Source organism: Pteropus alecto, unplaced genomic scaffold (assembly GCF_000325575.1).
Source record: "Pteropus alecto unplaced genomic scaffold, ASM32557v1 scaffold15, whole genome shotgun sequence".
In the NCBI taxonomy this organism is placed as follows: Eukaryota; Metazoa; Chordata; class Mammalia; order Chiroptera; family Pteropodidae; genus Pteropus; species Pteropus alecto.
In genome coordinates this window covers 1220936-1232195 of record NW_006436286.1, presented here as the reverse complement: position 1 = coordinate 1232195, position 11260 = coordinate 1220936, and positions in this window count along the sequence as shown.

Here is an 11260-nt window from a genome sequence, read left to right as displayed (position 1 = left end):
TCTTCCGTGGGCTGAGTATGTCACGGCTTAGAAAGCTCCTTATCTGTGACTACTTTCTCCTAATTCAGCGTCTGCACGAAAGTAAAAAGTGAAAGGCGTATGTGTGTCCCTTTCTCGACAGGGAGGCCGGGGACAGGAGGCAGAATGAGGGACATCGTTTCTAAAAGCCGTTGGTGCGATAAGGACCCCCGTCCTCCGAGGCCAGAGTGACCCGTCACGGCATCGCCAGGGTCCGTCCCCCTGGTGTCTCCTGATGAAATCGTGCTTCCCTTTGCTTTCAGAAGGACACAGTAAAGCCACCCGCGGCACGAGCCTGTGGCGCCACCGGCGCCAGCGGGCAGCCGGGGAGCACAGAGCTGACACACGGAGTGTGCCGTGACCCCACAGAGCTCGCTCAGCCCCCCAGAAGGCGCCCCGTCAGTGGGGCGCTGGGCAGACAGTGAGTCTGTCAGTCCCGGGCACGCTGCAGAGTTTTAGGAACTCTGCCAGTTAAGACTGGGTAAAGCCGACTTGAAGGGAGTAACTGTGTGTTCCATGCGTGGCACGTAGCAAACGGAGAAGCGTGGGTCTCGCCAGCTGCTGGGCGCAGGCTCTGCCGCAGACAGAAGAGGTCGCCGTCCCTGCCCTGCCTCCCGCTCCCCGCCAGCCTCGGATTGTCCCTCTCTCCGCCGGATACAAACGCCTCTTCCTTTTCATAAATTCGAGCACCCACTCTGAGCCGGGCGTGGGTCTGGGAGCTGGGGAGATGGAGACCGGCAAGATGGTCCAGGACCTCCCACTCACAGGGTCAGTGAGACTGCAGAAGTCCCAGCCCCTCGTCTTCCTGGGCTGTCGGCCCAGTAAAGACCTGCCCTTTACTCTGATTGGCTCAGCCTGGTCACATGTACGTCCTTGAGCCCAGCTCGGTGTCCAGGCTGGATAGGGGTAGTGGGTGCGGAGCTTCGATTGAGCAGACTATGGCATGTTAGATAGCTGTCACTGTGTAACAAATTACTCTGAATCATGAAACAACAAATCTTTATTACCTCCTGGCATCTGCGGGCAGAGAGCAGGCTCAGACGGGGCAGGGGGGTCACAGCGGAGCATACTCGCATGGTCGATGGCGGCCTCGTGGTGATTCTTCGCCAGATGGGCACCTGCCTGGGGCCGCCTCCGGACGTGGCAGCTGGCTTCCCCTAGCAGGAGCGATTCGAGGGACATACCTAATCCAGAGCCACTAATCCCAGAGGTAACTTAATCTCAGACGTGACAACCCATCACGTGGCTGCTTTCCACTCTTCAGAAGCAAATCAGTAGGCCTGGCCCACGCCCAAGGGGAGGCGGTCATACGGGGTGAGAACTCGGGAGGCGGGGCCTCCGGGGTGTCATCTTGGAGACTGAGTCCCACGCACGTTGTGAGCTGTGCCTCTGGAACCATGGGCAGAGTGCCACACAACCCCAGGAGGCAGCTCTGAACAAAGCCCGGAAACTTCTCGCGCCGAGGCACCTTGCATCGAGGGTGTACGCTCAGGGGGCAAACCGCGATGATACGTCCTCTGCGGATGCGAACGTGGGTGTCCCCAAAGGCTCTTTAAGTTTAGCGAAGCGTGAGGGACGATTCGAGCAGAGGCCGGCTGGGCGCTGTCCTCGGCCCTCGGCATTTCATTGCCAGGCTCGCCGCTGAAGTCGAGGGCCTGGATTTGACCTTCTCATGAGCTGTGGTCCTTGGTCTTCGGGGACTCAGAGTCCTCCGGGAAGACGAGCGGCTGGGAGCGCGTCCACGATGCCGCCTCCGTCAGTTACCTAGTGCCGAGTGACAGACCGCCCAAGACTTCAGAGGAGCCACTCACGGTGGCAGTTTTTCTGGCCCGGCCATTTCGGCTGACCTCCGACAGCCTTGCCTACGGGACTTCGGTCAGCCAGTGGGTGACGAGATGGCGCAGGGTGGCCTCACGCAGCCGCACAGCAGGGGCCGTGCCCAGCGGTCTTGGGGAAGGAGGGTTCCGTTGGGGTGACTCATTTTTGCCCGACGTGCGCTGGTATGTTCCGGCTACAACGCAGGCTTCCTCGTCCGCAGTCGTAAGGGCTTCGAGCAGAGTCCATGGCACGAGTACTTCTATCACGTCGCTGCTTCTATCACGTCGGCTGCTTTCCCATGAGCCAAGTCCCAAGGGCCAGAGAGAGAGAGAGGCGTCCCTTCTGGAAGGCACCGGAAAACGCATTGCAAAGGTGCGTGGACACGGGGGGGACGCGTGCAGCCCCCTCCGCATCCCCTGCGCCGGTCAGGAACTCAGGGACGTCAGGGACATGAGGCAGATGGGACGGGGGTCTCGGGGAGCTTCCTCGCCGGGCCAGAGGTCACCTGAAGTGCTTCCTCTCACTCGCCTGGTCGATCTCGACAGAGACGCAGTGCCAGACCTCGGGGCTGTCACCCGGTGGTCGGACCCTGCTGGCGTCAAGCCCCTCCCCCGCCGGGCCGGTCCCGTCCCCGGCTCGGCCGGGAGCAGGAGCGAGGACCCGAGGACCCGTCTGTGGGCGCAGCTCCCGCAGGCTCCCGCAGGCTCCCGCAGGCTCCCACGGCCCCGACGCCGGCCTCTGCTCCGCGTGGTTCGGCTTCTCCGCCTCCCACGCAGCCCGCCCACCTGGGGCTGGCTCCGGCTCCTTCGTCTGATGCCGCAGCGCCGTGGGAAGCTCCCGAGGACGGACAAAACTCGCAGACCATCTGTTCGTCTTCTGTGTTTTGTGAATTTATTTTCGAATGTTAAGCGTTTGGGAACCGTCGTCAGGCATTCTCTCAGAAGCCCCCCCTTGGCTGAAGACATGCTCTTGGAAACTCACCCACGAGAGTCGCTCCCAGGCCAGCGCTGCTTCGGGGCTGGGAGCGAGGGGCGAGGTGCACCCTGACGACGCAACGTCTTCGAATATTGTCGTATAATCTTATGGCCGAAAAAGGGAGGTGAGGTACCTGGTTTTTATAACACAGACTTCAGGAAGGAAAACTCGGCCGAATCTTGCTTGCAGGGCCGTGGAGACAATTTCTCAAGCAAGAATCACAGGGTCGATCGGCATTTCCTGCCCTCGTGAGATATTTACCTTTATCACAAAGGGTCACAGATTTTTTTTTAAGTGTGTCACACCTTCCGTACACCTTGATTCGATTCTCCCCGTGCTTGGGGAGTGACCGCAGCCCTCCAGGGTGGGGCGGGGCGGGGCTGTGGTCCTGAAGGACGGGACCGGGCTTGCCTTCCATGCCTGCGGCTCCCGGAGCTGAGTTGGAGGGCAGTAGGGTAGGAAGAACCTCTCGGTCCAAGTTCAGTGGCTTCCGGTGGGAGCTTCTGTCCTGAGTAGGATGGCCCTTGGGTACCAGAGATGCGTCCGGTGACACTGAGGACAGTAGGGGCATTGGGCAGCTGATTACTTAAGTCATGGCCCAGGCGTCCTTCCCTAAGCCCTCGAGGCCGGCCTGCCCGTGGGAACTGAGCACGGCGCCCTGGGACATGATGCAGCTGCAGGAAACCTCACCTGGCTGAGAAGGGACTCCCCGAGAGCAGGCGGGCTGGTGAGGACCCAGACTGCGGACCCCGCGTGCTCGGCCCCCGGCGCTGCCTCGTACCAGCCGCGTAAGCTTGGCTCCCCACCCCTAAGTCGGGGGGACGGTAACTGCCTCTCCCTCGGGGCTGCCGTGGAGACAGAACGAGACAGAGCAGGATGGGTGCGAGTCGTGTCCTCGCCAGATGAGCACACGAAGCATTCGGGGGGGCGGAGGAAATGGGGGGGGCTGGGAGCCAGGGTTCCCGACCCGGGCAGTCACCTGTCCGAACGTGAGCAGTCACCGCACGGGTGCGACCAGCGGTCCCGTCTTCCCACCCTCAAGAGAGGCTGGAAATCTAGGCCTTTACGCGACACGTCCTGACTTTCAAACCTGGGCCACTAACTCTAGTTTTTTTGAGACCCTGGGCGGCGCCGGTGAACCGCGTCCGTTCGGTGGATGGTCAGGCTGCCGGCTTCAAACCCCTAACGTACAGAGTCAGCGAGCACACGTGTTCAGCTCTTTCAGGAGAATTCTAAGGTGGGGGGGGCTTCCACTGTCAGCGTGTATTAGCTGGATCCACCCTCCTGTTTGTAATATGTTAGCTTAGCGCCTGCAGTGTGTCAAACCCTGTCCTAGGGCTTTGCAACGACAACTCGCTCGGTCCCCGTGACGGCCCTATGAGGAAGGTGACGCCCTTGGCCATTTCCCAGCGGGGGAAAGTGGAGCTCGGAGAGGAGCTTGCCCAAGACAAAGCAGCAGGTGTCGGAGCCAGATTTTGAACGTAGGCTGCGTTTTAAAGCCTTGGTTCTGAATCACATGCAGTGTTGAGGAGCCACGCAGAAAGTCAGCGTGGCCGGAGCTGCTGTCCAATCGTGTGCTGGACACGCACTGCCTGGCCACGCGGGGCCACGTGGGGCCACAGCAGCCCGAGCGGCCGGAACTCTGCGAAGCCGCGTCACGCACACGGTGTTGCTGGTGGTGGCCAGCAGCCCGTCCTTAGCCACGGGGCCTCATCAGACACATAGGTGGTGACGAAGCCTTGCGGAGCCCTCGGCCCGTGCCCATCGGTGTTCCAGACGCCCCGCAGGTGTCGATGCGCTCTGTCCCGGTGACGGGGACACTGCTTCCGGCATCCCCAGCGTAGGCAGAAGCAAAGTCACGGGAGGCAGAGCCCCCGGTCCGAGCCCGCACGGTCACGAGTCCACGTGCGTGGCCGCGGGCCTGTCGTCACTCGTCGGCTGACGATGCCACTTACCTGCCGTCGGTTCCTCTGGTGAGCAGGGAACACAGCGAAGGGGGGGGTTCTGAGTTAGGCTGCAGACAAACACTTTTGGGGGGACCGAAGCTTGCTGTTGCGATGACGCTGGCTCGCTCTCATCGAGTTATTACGCCGGTTCCCGCCGGTGTTCGGTTCTGTTCGAGCAGGATGTCACTTTTAAGCCCACGTTACAGAGGAGAAAGCTGAGTCTCAGGGACCGTGAGGGAGGTCACACACTGGTAAGTGGTCACATGAGGGCCGCGTGCTCGCCTGCTGGACCCTGCAGCCTGCGTGTTCCAGACTCACGCTGAAAGGTCAGGAGCCTGTTTCTGCCCGAACAATCAGCCACGGAGGAAGGGCCTAAGGGAAGCCACGTGACCGAGCGGGCGGAGCCTGCGGGATCAAGGTCTCTAACACCCCACAGGTGTGTGTGACACCCCAGTCCAGGCCCGCTGCCCCCCCCACCTCCGGCTGGGTGTGACGTGTGCTTCCGCCTGTCCCCTCCTGGAACTCGACACCTGCCTGGTGTTGAACTTGTGTGCTGGCCCCTCTCGGGCTTACGAGAGTCAAGACCCGCCTCAGACTGGAGCTCACTTAAAAAGGATCATTTCTTTTTTTGGTAATGAGCAGGGCCTTGGGCGGTCTGGCTCCAGGTACGAATGGCCCCGGGGGCTCGAGCCATCCCAGGGGGCCGTCCCTCCGCCTTCATCTCCTTCTCTGCGTGGCATCGTTTTCCGGTGGCCTTGGCAGCTCCGGCCACTGTCCACAGGGCTCGTCCATGCCAGGCGAGGAGAACACATTTCCCCGTGGTCCCAGTGAACGTTCCGGGCCCGAGTTTCGCCGGCCTGGCTCGACTCTCCGTCTCCACTCTGTTTGCTTGGCCTGGGGGCCCACGTTCTCCCCTGGAGCAGGGTGGAGAGGAAACGGCCCCCTTGAGTCACATGGTGACGGGGGGCTTCCCGGAGGAATTTGGTGACATAATTCTGTTTTTAAAGAGGAAAAGGAATGAGTTCTCAGGGACGGTAACAACAGGTGTCTCCTACAAGCTCAGAGTCGCCTTCTCCTGGGCGCTAAGGTGACAGGGACAGAGCCACCTCGACCCTAACGCGTTCCCCTGGCCACTCCGCCCTGAAGCCGACGGGAAAGGCGGTAAGCGTGTTTGCTAGCACACGCGGCGGACAGTTTTCCTTCGGGAGGAGCGCGCCCATGCTCCTTGTGACGTGACCCATCCCTCCCTCTCGGTCCCTGTGTTCCAGGCGGGGCTGCCCCGCTGAAGGAGGCCAGCATGAGCTGTTACCTCGTCCCTCTGGTTCTGAGCTGAGGATGCAATCTGATCCTTGCCAGAGTCGTCATGTCCTGGGCACTTAAAAAAAAAAAAAAGACTGTTAGAGAAGAAAGCTCTCTCTTTTCGGCTGGGGTTGGTGAGCGTTGGTGGTTGGCCAGGAGATGAGAGAGGCCACCACAGGGAGCCAGAGCCAAGAGATGACGCCTGAGCTCCTGGATCAGATGCGCCCTGTTGGAGCCAGGTGGTGACCGTCCTTTCTTGCTCTTGAATTAAACCGATTCTGGGTGAATTTTCTGTCCCTTGCAATCACAGACCACTAACTGCTGCTCCCTGGCTTCAAACGCCAGCTCCGCGTCGTCACCAGCCCCGTCAGCCGGATAACTTGGTTGGTTGACCCCTGCGACCCTTACCGGCCTTCTCTAAGGAGTGGGGACACCTCCCCTGGTGGATTTCGGGGATGGTGTGCGAGGTCGCAGTGATGGGGTGCACCAGGTGTGCGTCACACCTGTACGCATCACAGGCGTCAGTAAAGCAGGAGAAACCGAGGTCAGCGCAGTAAAAACCCAACTTGAACGTTTGTCGGAGCCAAGGAAACGTTTGAGGTAGGCGAGCAGGCTGGACACAGGCCGGGGGACAACCGGAGAGCAAACGCCCAGTTCAAAGACGTTCGCGCTTTAAAATTTGAAATCTTTTTTTCCGGGGATGGGGGGGTGGGGACAAGCAATCAGGATGAGTGCTGCTCGTTTACAAACCCCGAGAAGCCACAGAACGAGAATGTTTCATGTGAGACCACAGCTGTGAGCCGGGAGGTGTGGTGGCTGGGTTCCGGGTGTCCCCACGAATCAGGGTTCTGGGGACAGGAAGTCCCGTGATGCCCCCCACCTGGACGGCCTGCTCCTCCCAAAGCAGGAGGCTCGAAGGGCCTTTGAGCGCAGGCCCCCTTCACTTGTTAAACCAAACGTGGCCACTCTTTATTTTTAACCCCCCTTCCCCTAGGCTCTGCCTGTGAGCAGCTTTTCCGGGGGGAGTGTCGGTGCCCACACTGGCAGAGCCGAGCCCCTGGCCTCGTGCCGGCTGCAGGGGGGCTGTTGCCATGCCCACCCACCCTGGCACCTGGAACCCAGCCTTCGGAGGGGCTTAGTGGAGAGCGGCGCCCGCTACGGGTGGCAGGACTCGGTCGCCAGCGACCCACACATGCTCACTCCCCTGAGTTGCGTTTTCCGGGTCTGGGCGGGGCAGGACCCCAGAGAGGGCAGGGGTGGGGCTCCCGGTAGCCGTGGCCTCGGTGGCTGCCCCGTGTTTCACCCGCCAGCCTGCTTCACGGGAAGGAGCCCCGCGAGGTGAGACGGCTTCCTAGAGTCACAGGCTGCGGATGGCAGGGCCGGAATCTGCAGCTCGAGGGCAGCACTGGACGGAGTCACCACACGCGACGCCGGCCGGCCGGGCCCATGAGCCGGCGTGAGCGCTCTGGGCCTCCGATCCACGCCAGGCGGCCCCCTCGCCATGTGACTAGTTGTCCAGGGATTCCAAGTGAGTCCACGGATTCCTGACACTCGTCCCATCGGGAGGTGGAAGCCAATCCGTCTCGCCTCGCGTGTGGGCTGGCTTCTCACACGCAGAAGGCAGGACGTAGAGCCTTGTCGCGTCCGAGGCTGGGCTAGAGAAGCCAGGGGCTGGCGCCGGCTCCACACTCCAGACGCTCACTCCGAGGGGCCAGCGGCCACAGAGCGGCCATGCGCAGGCACCTCCACTGAGAGACCCCAGCCCCGGGGGGCACCCTGGACCAGAACACCCCAACTAACCCCCGTCGGTCCCCAGAACCGTGAGAGGTAAGTGCCAACGACTGCGTCAGGAACAGCCGGTGCGAATCAGTTCCTGCAAAAAAAAGATCAATCCCTGGGCCCTGGCAAAAAATAAAATAAAAATAAAAAACAAAAATCAGCTGCCTCCTCTGATTTGACTCCAAGCAGAACAGACTCCAATCCTACACGAGCTTGGCTTGGCAGCTCTCCGCCCGCCTCCCTGACGGTGCTTTTACGCTTCGGGGGCCGGCGCGGTGGCCGTGATCATTCACCCCCAGGGCTTCGTAGGTGCCCTGCGCAGCGCCAAAGGCTTGACCCGCCTTCGTCCATTGTTCTGCTCAAAGCGTCCACACGGCTGTCGGCTGTCATTCTCTTCCAGGTCTGGAGCTGAGTCAGGGGGCTGAGTCGGCCAGAGGCGCACGGCCTGGCTGCGGCAAGGCTGCGCTTCTGCGGATTCGCCGGCTCGGCATCTAGCGATTGAGTCGTGCTGCACACGGTGCCAGGCCCTGGGGACCCCGTGGAGGAGAAGGCAGGCGAGGGTCCTGCACCCCGACTCCGGCGTGGAGATGAGGAAACAAACAAATGATTAAATTAACGATAGCAGAGCTGACTGTGACCATGGCCATGCGGAACACAGCGAGCCTGGCCGTCGAGAAGGAGCCGCCTTCAGTCCCCTCGGAGGCAGGGGCCTCCCGGGGACATGACGTGACACCTCCGCCCTGCGATCCCAGACAGAGAGCACCGAGAGGAAGGCCAGGCTGAGGGGAGGTGCTCGGCGCCCCCGAGAAGCAAACAAACAGGCAAACAAGCCAGCCTCGAAGTGAACAAGAGAAACGGGGTGTCAGATGGGGGCCCAGAGGGCCGACGGCCAGACCGCGCAGGAGGACGCGGGTCTATTTTAAGAAAAATGAGAAACGTGGAAGTGTTTTTTTTAAGTATAGGGTAACAGCGTGATCTGGTCAGCTTTTCAAAAGTGTCATTTCTGGCCGTTCCATGGACCAAACCACGGGGCGTGGCCGATGGGCGGAGTCCACTCCGTGTTGGCCGAGGGATGAACAGCCGGACCCCAGAGCCCGGTGCTGAGGGAGTGTGGAGCCGCTGTGGAACGGATGCGACTCCAGTCAACGTCCCCAAACAAATCATTGTATTTATGTCTCTTATGTTTATTTTCCTTTGGTGGGAAGGGGGAGAATTTGACAGAGTGACTCTAAACATTCAGCCGGAAGAATGAAGAGGCAAAAGGGCCGAAAACGACTTGAAAGCGAAAGATAATCACGAGACACGCCGGATACGGATGTTCAATGACCATCGCGTGTAAATATCGAAACAGAGACGGGCGGGCCGAGTAGACGGCCCTGAGGCGACCTTTCATGTGCTTGACTTTACTGGATAATAAAAGCGACAAAGAACTATCCAATAAATGATGCTGGGACAATCGATTCATATTTGGGGGGATAAATAAGGCAACATTAAATCTGCATCTCACGCTAGACGTCCATGTAAATTCCAGATTGATTCAGGAGTACAAAGCAATTTAAAAGTCAATCAAAACGAATAAACCAGCCAGACAAAGTTCTGGGGAAGAAGGCAACGTGACCACTTCATCCCAGGCATCTGTGATCTCCCCGCTCCTCCTCTTAAACGAGCCCCCCGCCTGTAAAAATCGACACATATCAGTGCGTGTGCGTGCATCTGTGTATTTACGTACACGCGCTGTACATGTGTTTCATACATATTCTGAAGACTAGGAGTAAAGCTGTATCTGTGCTGAAAACGATAAACGACTGATGTCTACATAATTTGAAACTTCATTTCAACTCAGTATGATACGGATGAGACACAATTCAAAACTGGATCTTTGATGGTGTCGGGGCGCGTGAAAAAGGGAAGAAGTCTTTAGTTAATCTCAGCAAAGAGAGGGAGACAGACGAGGCTCCACTAAGCATAAGGGACGTCAAAATCACGGTTAAGAAAAATAAACGGAAAATGCAGAAAATGTTATGCCTAACTTCATACCGATAAATTAGAAAACTTCGTTGAACTTGGTTATGTTATGGGAAAACGTCAGGCCGGAAAGTTGATTCCGAAAGGAGGATTAAAAGGTCAGCGTCGGACACAAAACCACAGGAGAAACTGAAAAATCGGTCAAAGAATGGCATCGGGCCCCGCTGGTTTTGTGGGTGAGATCACGTTTAAACAGACATAACGTTTACAGGCCTCCTCCTATCTTAAACCAGGGGTCCCCCCCGAAGCCGTGCAGAAGCCTGGGGAGTGAGAGGCAGGCGGGGGGTCGTAGGGAAGGGGAGACAGGGCCCGACGAAGCGGCGTTGCTCCTCGGAGGGTCCAGTGCTGCTCCCTCCCGGCCACGGCCTGGCAGGACAGTCGGCCGCGCGCAGTTCAGTGCAAACCGCAGAACCAGGTGGGCCCGGCCAAGCGCCAGCGGACGGGGCAGAACCTGGTGATGCTGATCTGCAAGCTCTCCCACAGATGCTGCAAACGCGTAGGATCCAGGGATTGGCGAGCTCCCTGCCGTTATTGGGAATCACGCTGAAAACCGCTTCTGGGACGGGACGGTGCCCCCGGCAGTCCTTGGAGGTGGGACGGCCCGCTGAGGCAGGCCCGCCGAGTGAGGTACATTAGGGTTTCGGTGTCCATCTCGGTCCGAACACCTCTCAGGTCATGGAAGAATTTCGAAAAGGTAATTTGTTTACGCCAGTTATTTGTCAAGCACCTACTCTGTGCTGTGTGCTGTTTTAAGAAGGGGACACTGTCACAGGCCACCACCTACCAAGCTTGGGAATCGCTTGGCCCTATAGTTCCTCCAAGAGCCGATAGGCTTCCAGTATTTTCTGGAAGAGTTTTCACGGCCACACATCTTCTGTGCACACGCTATTCGGGCACCGAGGGTCTGCCACACCAGCCCACATGACACTCCGGTCACGCCGAGCTGCTTCGTTCTCACGGAGCGGACGAGTGCCAGGGCTTCGCACACGCTCGTCCACCTGCCTGCCGAGCAGTCGCCCCGCTCGCCCCATGGCTGGGACCTCCTCTGCGACGCCGTCTTCAGTGGCCCTCAGTGACCGTGTCCCTGTCCTACGCTTCCCCAGCAAAGCCCCTAGTACCTCTGCCTGTTGTCTCGGGTAGAGCTCCCGTGTGGTCCCAGGTCAAGTCTAGCCTTGGCCTGACCTGTGGAGGACTCTGGGGCATAAACTGTGCCCTGGAGTTGTCCCCACCACTGGCAAGGGAGAGAGAGAGAGAGAGAGAGAGAGAGAGAGAGAGAGAGAGAGGGCGCAGCGGCCCTGTACTGTCCGCTCGCTGGCGGCTGGCCGCCCCTGGGGAGGGGCTGACGCAGCTTCTATCAGCTGGAAACAACCCTCCCCAGGAGGGGCAGCTGGGGCCGCGGC